General features: G+C 45.9%; 1 pseudogene; it reads right to left on the reverse strand.

Moving 5' to 3' along the window:
• Positions 1-1,421: 1,421 nt before the first annotated feature.
• LOC103161337 lies at positions 1,422-1,930 on the reverse strand (annotated as a pseudogene).
• Between the last annotated feature and the right edge of the window lie 9,010 nt (positions 1,931-10,940).

Below are 10,940 nucleotides of genomic sequence, written 5' to 3' on the forward strand. Positions count from 1 at the left end.
AGTTGACATCATTTGAAACGAAAAATTAGTTTTCTTCAATGGAGTCTCAAATGTAGCCTGGTGTTGCCAGAGTATGACCTGCTAAAGAGAAGGCCAGGAGAATCCTTCAAGCCAAGAATCTCCTCCCTACCCTGAGTACTTTAGGAGTCCTGAAGGTATGTCTAAGACACTCTCTGTCTCTCTCTCTGTGTGTCTTTCTCTCTGTCTCTCTGTGTCTCTCGTCTCTGTCTCTCTCTCTCTCTCTCTCTCTCTCTCTCTCTCTCTCTCTCTCTCTCTCTCTCCTCTCTCAGTCTCTTGTAGCCCTGGCTCTACTCCTGTTGCCAAAAACCCACTATGTAGCTGAGGATGACATTGAATTTCTGACCATCCTGCCTACACCTTGAATTCCATGTTTATGCTACCACACCAAATGCTTGTAGTACTGAGGATCAAAATCAAGTCCTCCTACATGCTAGCTGGGCACACTACCCACAAAGACACAGCCATAGACCAAACAGTCGTTATTTAGAAAAACCTTCTGTCAAAGAAGACAGAATGGCAGATTACAAATCTCTTTATAGGCCTGGTAAGGAAGACTGCAGTCATGGATGACTGTGGGCCAGCTGCCTTCTTTTGACTTGATTTGTTTATGAGCCCTCTGCTGTCTCTGTCACTTGCAAATCCAGTAAGCTTCCCTCCTGGACATCCACCAGGCTCTTTTAACATTACCACACCAGCTCAGTCACAGACTGATCACTGCTTCCATCCTTTCATGCCTGTGCACTCACCATGACCTCAGCACATTGTTAGATATGCTTAAAATCAGTTAAAGTGCTTTCTTTGCAGACATGAGGTCCTGAGATGGATTTCCAATCTCGTATAAAAAGCCATGGGTGGCACAGAGTTATAATCCAAGTGCTAGAGAGACCCAGGTGGATCTTTGGGGCCCTCTGGTCAGCTAGTTTAGTTGAACTGGTGAGTTCTAGGCCAATTCTGGTCTCTCATGCTCTCTCTCTCTCTCTCTCTCTCTCTCTCTCTCTCTCTCTCTCTCTCTCTCTCTCACACACACACACACACACACACACACACACACACACACAAACGTCAATTGTCAAGTGTCAAAACAACAAGCCAAGGTAATTCCAGACATTAGGTTGAAACTACATCATGAAATGTTTTTTTTGTTGTTGTTGTTCCCGTTTTGAAATTGTTTTTCTGTCATCTCTATGTTACAACATAGAAAGTAAAGGAAAAAACCACTGTTTGAAATCTACTTAACTCAGCACCTCTGACTTGAAACAAAAAGTCAGGGAGAGCTAAGTATTGTAAAAAGTATCTGCTTGAAGAAAAAAACAAAAACCATAAACTGCTGGTATGTATGTGTTTGTATTGTTTTGTTTTGTTCATAAATGAGGCAATTAATTAATCCAGCATACTTCGATCTAATGCTTCTTATTGGCAGCTGCTACCTGTCCTGAAATCCTGTCCAGATCTCTCTGCCCCTGAGGTGTTAGCTTGTGGCCCCCATCTTGGTCCTTTTCCAGCATTTTCAGCCCTTCCAGTGCTTGGAGGACCTGGCAGGTCACACTCATGGAGCCACTGCTAAAGTGGCTGGGCCTGAAACCGTTTCTCTGTCATCCTCACAGATCTTGCTCATGAGCCAATCCCAGCACCACCGAGGAGACACAGGTGCCGTGCAGTGGAGGCAGCTCTAGTGTAGATCCACTTCTCATCACAGGGGGCAAGTTCTTTATGTTCGACCAGCTTGAATGTGTCCACCCATTTGGGACTTTCAGCTTCCTTGGCTTTTTGAGGAAGGCTGCCAGAGCTCTGATGAGCTCCTGCTGGTTAATGTCTTTCACAGTAACTCCAGGCGTGTGTGACCTCTGCATTGCCAACCATGGGGGAAAAAAACAGCTGCTGTAGTTTTAACTACAGATGTCAAGATGCTTCCAGGACCTAGAAAGAGCAGGTAGCACGATAGATACTTGCTCGGGAAATCTGAAGGCTGTGCAAACCCTGATGGCCCGAGAGCCTTCCGAGCTCCAAGCTCACTCCTCATAGACTGCTGTGTCAGCACTAGCTGTCCTACTCGAGAAGCCCTAGTGGCCTTGGCCTGCAGCTCTGAAGACGAAAGACAATGTGCAAGATTCTGAAGATGAAATGTGACAAGGGGGAGGCTAGTCTGAGGATAGTAAAAACAGGAGAAAAGGAAAAGGTCTCTTTCTTGCAGACTAATCCTGTGGGTTTGGGTTTTCCCCAACAAGTGGCTTGATTTGGTTGCTTCTGTGTTTTTTAACCATAATGTAAAACCCTGTACAACACATAACCACACAAAGGCCACATGTATACACCATACAGGCTGTCAAAATTAAAGAGAGAGAGATTAGAGAGGGGGGAGGGAAGGCAGAAAGAGGAAGAGAGGCAAAAAGAACCAGGCTGGTCTCCAACTCACTGTGAAGCTAGGGATGACTTCTGACCTCCCTGCCTCCACTCACAAGGGTAACAGGTGTCAGCCTCCACGCCCCATTTATACAGTATTGGGAACGGAACTCAGGCCTTCATGCATGCTGGGCAAGCATTCCACCAGCTGCATTTTGGAACTGTTAATACAAACCAACAAGGGACCCATTTCTCACTGGTTACTATTTTACAGCAACATCAGCTGTGTGGAATTCATTTATTAGATTATGCGGTGTAGGAACTAGAGGAACCCATGTTTGCAAGACAGAGCTGGGAGTAACCTGAGAGATGCTACAACTTTTTTTTTAAGTTTATTTTTATTTTATGTGCATTAGTGTTTTGTCTGCATGTATGTCTATGTGAGAGTATCAGATCTTAGAGTTACAGACAGTTGTTAGCTGTCATGTGGATGCTGGGAATTGAACTGGAGTCTTCTGGAAGATCAGTGCTCTTATCCACTGAGCCATCTCCCCATCCCCCGAGACGCTTCCTCTGTCGGCAGATGGAGAAACAGAGGGTTTGAGAAGTGAAGAATAGGGCTGGGGTGTAGCTCAGTTGGCAGGATACTGACTAGCATGCGGGTCTTCTTGTTCCATTGCTGTGAACAGACACCATGGCCATGGCAACTCTTATAAAGGAAAGCATTTAATTGGGGCTGACGTACGATTTCAGAGGTTCAGTCCACTGTTATCACCGCAGGGTGTATGAGGGCTCACAGGCAGATATGGTGCTGGAGAAGTAGCCGAGAATAGTTCTGCATCCAGATCCCCAGGTAGCAGGGAGAGAGAGAGCCTAGCTTGCAGAAAGCCCTGGGGTCCATTCTCAGTGCTGCATAAACCAAGGGGGGTGATGCATGGGCTCAAGGAGGTGGAATCAGGAGGACCAGAAATTCAGTCATCCTTGACCACACAGAAAGTTAGATTTCAGCCTTGTCTTAGTTTGGATTTTTGTTGTTGTGAAGAGACACCATGGTTACCGAAGCTCTTACATGGAAAAAGACTTAATTGGGGTGGCTCACAGTTTCAGCGGTTCAGTCCATTGTCATCATGATGGGGAGCATGGCAGTGCACAGGCAGATTCGGTGCTGGAGCTGAGAGGGCTACATCTTTCAGGCAACAGGAAGTTGGCTGACTCACTGACTGTTATCCTGAGTATAGGAAACTTCTAAGCCTACCTCCACAGTGACACACTTCTTCCAACAAGGCCATACCCACTCTAACAAAGCCACACTTCCTAATAGTGCTACTCCCTATGAGATTATAGGGACCATTTACATTCAAATTACCACACAGCCTGAGCTACATAAGACCCTGCCTCAGAAAATAGGAATAGCAGGGCCTGGTAGCTCTTGCATGTGACCCTAGCACCAGGAGGCCAAGGATGGAGGAGTGCCACAAATTGGAAGCCATTCTGTACTACATAGTGAGACTCCATCACAAAGCACCCTGCCCCCCCCCCGAAAAAAAATGAAGAATAATGAATTCAAAGTCACAAAGATGGTTCAGGTAAGACCTGGAATTAGAATCCAAGTCTTCTAGAAGTACTGTCTTTCCAGGTTGGAACAATATCTCAGGAGTTAAGAAAACTTACTACACTGGGTGTGGTGGCACATGCCTAGGATCCCAGCCTGTGGGAGGCAGAGGCAGGTATATCTCTGTGAGTTCAAGACCAACCTGGTCTACCTGGTGAGTTCTAGGACAGCCAGGGCTGAGTAGAGAGACCTTGTCTCAAAACAAACAAATGAAAACAACAACAACAACAACAACAACAAAAACCAAAATAACAATAAAACCTACTTACTGTACAATCACAAGGAATAAAACCCAGCACCCAGGTATAAGCAAGGCACCTTACCCTTATGGTGGAAGTTTCACCCCGGCCCCTGGCATCCATATACCCAAAGAATCTGGAATGTTATAGTGGAAGTTCCACCCAAGCCCCTCTCCTCTATTTTCCTCCAAACCCTGCTGCATCTCACAAAGTCCACCAAATGATGACCCCTTCCTCAGAGATGCTCAAGAGTGCTCCCACAGGGTATTTAAACTGCCTCCCAGAAAACAGACTCATGGTTTTACTGGTCTCCCTTTCCCATCTCCTCTCTGGGGGCCTGGAAGGTCATCCGGGAGTGTTGTACCCATTAAATGTGGGCTTTTCTAATTTGGTTTGATTTGGTCTGATTTGGATTGCAGCATCCTCGGAGAGGCTTATCCAGGTGTAGAAACTTTTCACTTACAAATTCTGCTTGTGCTGGGCAGGGGGTGGGAAGGTTGGGGGGGGGGGTGATACACACCTTTAGTCCCAGCACTCTGGAGGCAGAGGCAGGTGGATCTCTGTGTGTTCAAGGCCAGCCTGGTCTACAGATCGAGCTCCAGGACAGGCTCCAAAGATACAGAGGAACTCTGTCTCAAAAAAAAAAAAAAATCTGTTTGTAATTCCAGCTCTGATAGAATACCCTTTTCTGGCCTTTACAAATACAGAGGTTCATGCACCCACCAGTACACACACACACACACACACACACACACACACACACACACACACAAATAAATACTTAGAAATAATAATTAAAAACCACCCTTGCACTCTGAACAGTTGTCAGTGTCCCTTTGTGGGGGTCAGAGAGTACTGGAAGCTGGGGCTCCCTTCTCACCCTGAATTCGTAGCATAGCAGCATAACATAGCGGGCTGTTTGCCTAACCGCTAGTTTGTGGTCTCCACACCTCCTGAGGTGTTTATGTTTCACAATGGCTCTAAGATGGAGAGCTTAATGAAATGCTTTCCTTATTCCTGGAGCCAGGTGCTTTCATTCTGAGACCATTCTCGGCACCCTCTCCTACTCGTTCCCCCTAGTTTACTCTGTTTTATCATTTCTGAAACATCAAGCATAGTTCATCCTAAGCTGTTGGCAGACGGCACTTGAGAAGCAATGGGGAAACACCCATGACCAAAATTCAAGTAAAACTATTTATTTGTGCCACCGTGGGCTCCTCCTGTTAAATTACCTTCCTGTTGTCTTCTGCTGTTTAACTTCATAAGCTTATCCTTCCAGCACTCACCTTGGGCAGTGACTTATGGAGAAAACAGAGAATCTTGGCAGAAACTAAGAGAAACTGTCTCAAGAGGGGAGGAGAAAATGGATTTAGCTGACAAAAAGCAGCGTTGCCTATTCAGTCACGAAAATCAAAATGAGTTTTCCAACCTGATGTGAAAAGGGAATTTGATGGGGTGGGGAAAGTGAACTGAATGAACATCTGTCTCTGTTGCTGTCTAGAGCCTGGGTGCCAATCTCTCACTCTTGGGATCTCCTCTCATTCTTTCAGGTTGGACAAGCCTAGGTACCCCTGTTAGCCATCCTGGGGGGTTAATCACATGACACCACTGACTGCTAGTAAAAAGCCTTAGAAGGTCTGGAGAAGGCACTGGGGAAATCGACTCCCTTAAGTACAAACAAGAATACGGAACTACACACACACACACACACACACACACACACACACACGGGAAGGTGAACTCCTTTCACTGCCAAAGTCACTGACTCAGAGCCACACTGCCACCATGCCAACTAGAAAGAGGCCTATCTTTGCTTGTTCCTGAAATCCATTAGAGGAATGAGAAGTTCTTCTGCCCTGTAGCTGTCCATTTGCCTTTGGGAAGGTGGAACACGCGTGCCTTTATGGGATAGAATCCAGAGCATGCTCACATTGGCATTCCTAGTGGGAGGGTGGGCTTTGCCATGTCCGGGAGATGAAATGTTAACATCAATTCCCGTCTTTTCTGCATTTCTCCCAAATCTTAGACTTTCTTGCTGCAGATATGTGAGGATCCAGGCAGGCAGAATCGTCTGAGTCTGCTGCATCTCCCGTGCACAGGCCCAGCACTCGGCACTACAGAGGGGACCGAGCAACAGCTCCAGTGTTCTTTCTGCTTTTCTCTTTCTGTAGGGACCCAGTGCATCTAGATAGAACGTATTTTCAAATAGCTTTCAACCCCTTCCCCCCACCCCTTTGAGACAGAGCCTCGTATAACCCAAACTAGACTCAAACCCCCTCTGTAACTAAGGATGACCTTAAGCCTCTTTTACATATTTTTTAATTGTTTCACATTGATTTATGTAATGAATCGGGCAGGGCTCATATCACTAACCATTTATGAAGGTCAGAGGATAACAGGTTCTCTCCTTCCACCAACATGGGTTCCAGGGATCCAACTCAGGCTTGTCAACAGATACCCTTTCTTATCCACTGAGCCATCTTACTAACCAAACTTAAACATCTGATCCTCCTGCCTCCACCTCCTGAGGGCTGGGATTCAGCATATGCCACCACACCTCATCCCGTTTGTTTTTTTGCTGGAGATGAAGCCCAGGATTTCATATATGACAGGACTCTATCATTTCCCTCGTCCCTTTCCTTTTTCCAACACCCCCCTGCCCCAGGTACCTCCTTGCTTTCTCTCAAATTCATAGATTTAAAAAAAGGCTGAAAAAGGGCTGGAGAGATGGCTCAGAGGTTAAGAGCACTGACTGCTCTTCAAGAGGTCCTGAGTTCAATTCCCAGCAACCACATGGTGGTTCACAACCATCTGTTATGAGATCTGGTGCCCTCTTCTGGTGTGCAGATGTACATGGAAGCAGAATGTTGTATACATAATAAATAAATAAATAAAATTTAAAAAAAAGAAAACAGGGTCTCGCTGGGCATTGGTGGCACACACCTTTAATGCCAGCACTCGGGAGGCAGAGGCAGGCGGATCTCTGTGAGTTCGAGGCCAGCCTGGTCTCCAGAGCAAGTGCCAGCATAGGCTCCAAAGATACACAGACAAACCCTGTCTCAAAAAACAAACAAACAAAAAAACCAAAAAACAAAAACAAAAACAAATAAACAGACAAACAAACAAAAAAACCAGGGTCTCACTATGTAGCCTTGGCTGGCCTGGAGTGTGCCATGTTGATCTGCTTGACTCTACCAACTGAGCTACATGAGCAGACTAACTTTCAACTTTTCTTAAACAAAATTTGCTTTGGGAACCAGGGCACATTCCTTTAGTCTCAGCACTTGGGAGGAAGAGGCACATACACATGTAGCCAAGATTCTCATACACATAAATAAAAATAAAATTTTTTTATTCCTAGAGGGGGTTTCTCTGTGTAGCCCTGGCTGTCTTGGAACCAGGCTAGCTCTGAACTCCACCTGCCTCTGCCTCTGGAGTGCTAGGATTAAAGGTGTGAGCCACCAAACCCAGCTTAAATAAATAAATTGGGAATTTGTTTTTGTTTTAGGGCATGGCCTTACTCTGTTGCCCAAGTTAGCCTCAAACTTGAGGCTGTCATCCTGTCTCATGCATATGTGCTGGGATCATATGCCTGGTTTCCTAAGTTGTGAATTTCTGGCTGATACCTGGCTTGGCTCTTCAGTTAGATGCTGGTACCCTTAAGGACTCCTAAATCTCTATCTCATTTTGTTATTTACCCTGGCACATTTTAGCACAGCAGAGACATCTAAAAACATACAAGCAAACAAGAAGCAAACAAACAAACAAAAAAAGACAACACAACAACTGACAACCCCTTGGCAGTGATGAGCTTTGTCCAGGGAGGAAGTTCAAGTCAAATCCACAGAAGAGAAGTAGCTAGGCTGGCTGCTGGAGGGAGCAGGGCAAGGGGGAGAGGTGTTTCATACAGGAAATGCCATTTGCAAAGCCCTAAAGGTGTGAATGTATGTGATACTTTGAAAGCAGTCAGTAGCTGCACTGCAGAGTATGGAGTGCCTGAGGCAGAGAAGGCAAGCTGGGTTTTGAGCAGCAAGAGGGAGTGAGTGAGGGCTGGACAGAGAAGGCATCTTGTACAATGGCTAGCAGCTCCTCCCATTAAAACTGAAACACCAGCACTTGTCTGAAAAGCTGCCTTCTACACAGTGTGGGGACCTTCCTGGCTTCTCACTTAGATGGTGTTTGCCCACGTGGACTTTTCTTAACTTTTTTCCTCAAACTAATATGTTTTCTTCTCGGGTACCTAGAAAGACTACAATGCCTGTACTCTGGATACTTGGAGCTTTTAGTCTCTGAGTTCCATCCAGGGAGATGTGTCCAGTGAAATGACTTCTGCTTCCAGAACCATCTACCAGAGAACCAAAATGTCCCCAAAGCTGGCAGAGCCCAAGGTGAAAGAATCACAGGTCCCAGAGTCACTTCACAGAGTCACTTCAATTGTCCACCCATACCAATTGGACCATGACCCGGGGCTGGAGGGCAGGTGGCAGGCCGGGGGGGGGGTGCTTTCAACACTGGGAAGTTGGGAATAGGAGATTTTTCTGCACAGTATTTAAGCTAGCAAGTTATCCACTGGGTGAGGAAGCTCTTAGGAAACAGGTATGTGCTCACCAGCTATGGAGTCCCAGTGCATGGATAACGTCAGCACCACTTGCTCACTTTCCTCTGAAGCTAAGCTGAAGCCATCATACTAAACTCTCTCAGAGCTTGTTGTGACATCATTCCAGTCCTGGCTGACCACCTCCTTCAGAGTACAGACGACCTGCAAGAAACCAGGTCACCAGGTCTCTAACGGTTCAACGCTGCTCCCAGAAGATGGAGATGTGTATCCCAATACATGTTGTCAGGGGTCCCTTCCATTTTTCAGAACAGGCATGTAGGAAGTAAGAATGCATGCCTACATGTAAATCTGATTAAGGTAGATGCTGGATTTCAAACTCTGGAGCAGGCATGGCGGGGGCTCTGATGGAGTCTACGACCTGTGGGTTCAACCTGTCATGACTCACTTTGGTCTTCCTCTTTCAAGCCTGTGATGTGGTGTCAGTGGTGTTTGCCTGACTTGAACATGACTTTTTCTGCACATACATGTTTATTTAGGGGGTACCCGGGAGCCACCATATGGAGTGTATATGAGCTCTGTGCTCCCTGGAAACAAGCCTGGATGCAACCAATAAGATATTCTTCCACCTGGAAAATCGGATCTAGTTTGAAATAGGGTAAGTTAGGATGGGAAGGAGATCACCCTAGGAATAAGTGCTGGCCTGTGATGAAAGATCCCACATAATTTCAATAGCTGTGTTCCTGACTATGGTGTTTAGCAAGAGCTCGGAGTTCAGTTCTTTGTGAATCCAGAGATAGGCTAGGAATGAGAACTCTTCCAGAACAAATACTCAGAGTTTCCCCCCTATAGTAATCTGAACCCTCCTCAAGATGCTGTAGGTTTTCTTGCACCCAGTGAAAGTGTAGCAGAGTAGTTCAGAGGGAGCTAAGAATGCTTGTAGGGGGTCACTTATGGAACCCCCTGGGCTTGGAGTTCTGTGCCTGCAGCCACTCCTATACCAGGTTTTATGACCTCAGGGGAGACACTACAAGCATCAATTTAGATGGCTCTTTCCTTTTCTTGTTTTGTTTTGTTTTTGAGGTAGTCTTATACATCTCAGGCTTGCCTCAATCTATGCAGTCAAGGATGACCTTAAATTTCTGACACTCTTGTCTCTACCTATCTCTCCAGTGCTGAGACCTCAGACATGAGTCACCACATCCAGTTTGTGCAGTGCTGGGCCAAGAACCCAGAGTTTCATTGCTTACTAGATAAGCACTGCACTGCAGTATCTGAATCCCAGATAATTCATTCTTGGAAAAGCACATAAATTCATTTCAGGAGGTTTTATGATGATCACACTTGAGTCTCCTACTTTTGCTTTACTGGTAGCTGTTGAAACTTGAGACAAGAGAAGACTGTGAGCAATTCCATTAAAATGAAAGCTCTGGCATCAAAATTTGGGAAATGACCTAGTATTCTGGAGTCAGATCCCTAAGACAAAAATGCTAACCCTACCACCAGGAAGGCCCATGGATAAGTCACTGAACCTCTCTGGGCCTCAGTTTCCTCCTCTGGCTAGAGAGTCCTAGCTGAGGCATCAAGTTTGTACCATATATAGTCATCCATTTTCTTCTCATTTCAACTGTCCCTATAAACATCCTCATCTCACACATTGGTGCGTGGCCACGTGACTTACCCAAATGGCTCAGGAACAGAGAAAACATTTGCTTCCTCCAAGCAGGGGATTTCACAGGTGTGGAACATTCTCACCAGATCTCTCATGATCTAACCCCCAATCTGAGACCACTAACAACTCTGTGTGGACTGAGGGGACTACTGGAGAAGATCCAAGATGAGTCTGTAGTTCTCAGAAGGTTCCCAGAAGCACCGTAACTCCCTGAGTTCAAAATAGCAATCCCAAAATTATCTATGACTATAAACTCTGTGGGTAGTACTTGCCTAACACACACAAAGCCCTGAGTTCAATACTAAACCAGGTATGGTGGCCCACTGTCTATAATTCCAGCGTTCAGGAGATGGAGGCAGAAGAGTCATAGTTCTTTTCCTTTTGAGACAGGGGTCATGTGTCCTGTAATTTCACTATGTAGCCAAGGATGGCCTTGAGCTTCGGGTCTTCTGGTCTCTACCTTTGAGTGCCTAGATTATAGGTGTGCATCACCCTACTTTG

The sequence above is a fragment of the Cricetulus griseus genome, chromosome 3 (assembly GCF_003668045.3).
Source record: "Cricetulus griseus strain 17A/GY chromosome 3, alternate assembly CriGri-PICRH-1.0, whole genome shotgun sequence".
NCBI lineage: Eukaryota > Metazoa > Chordata > Mammalia > Rodentia > Cricetidae > Cricetulus > Cricetulus griseus.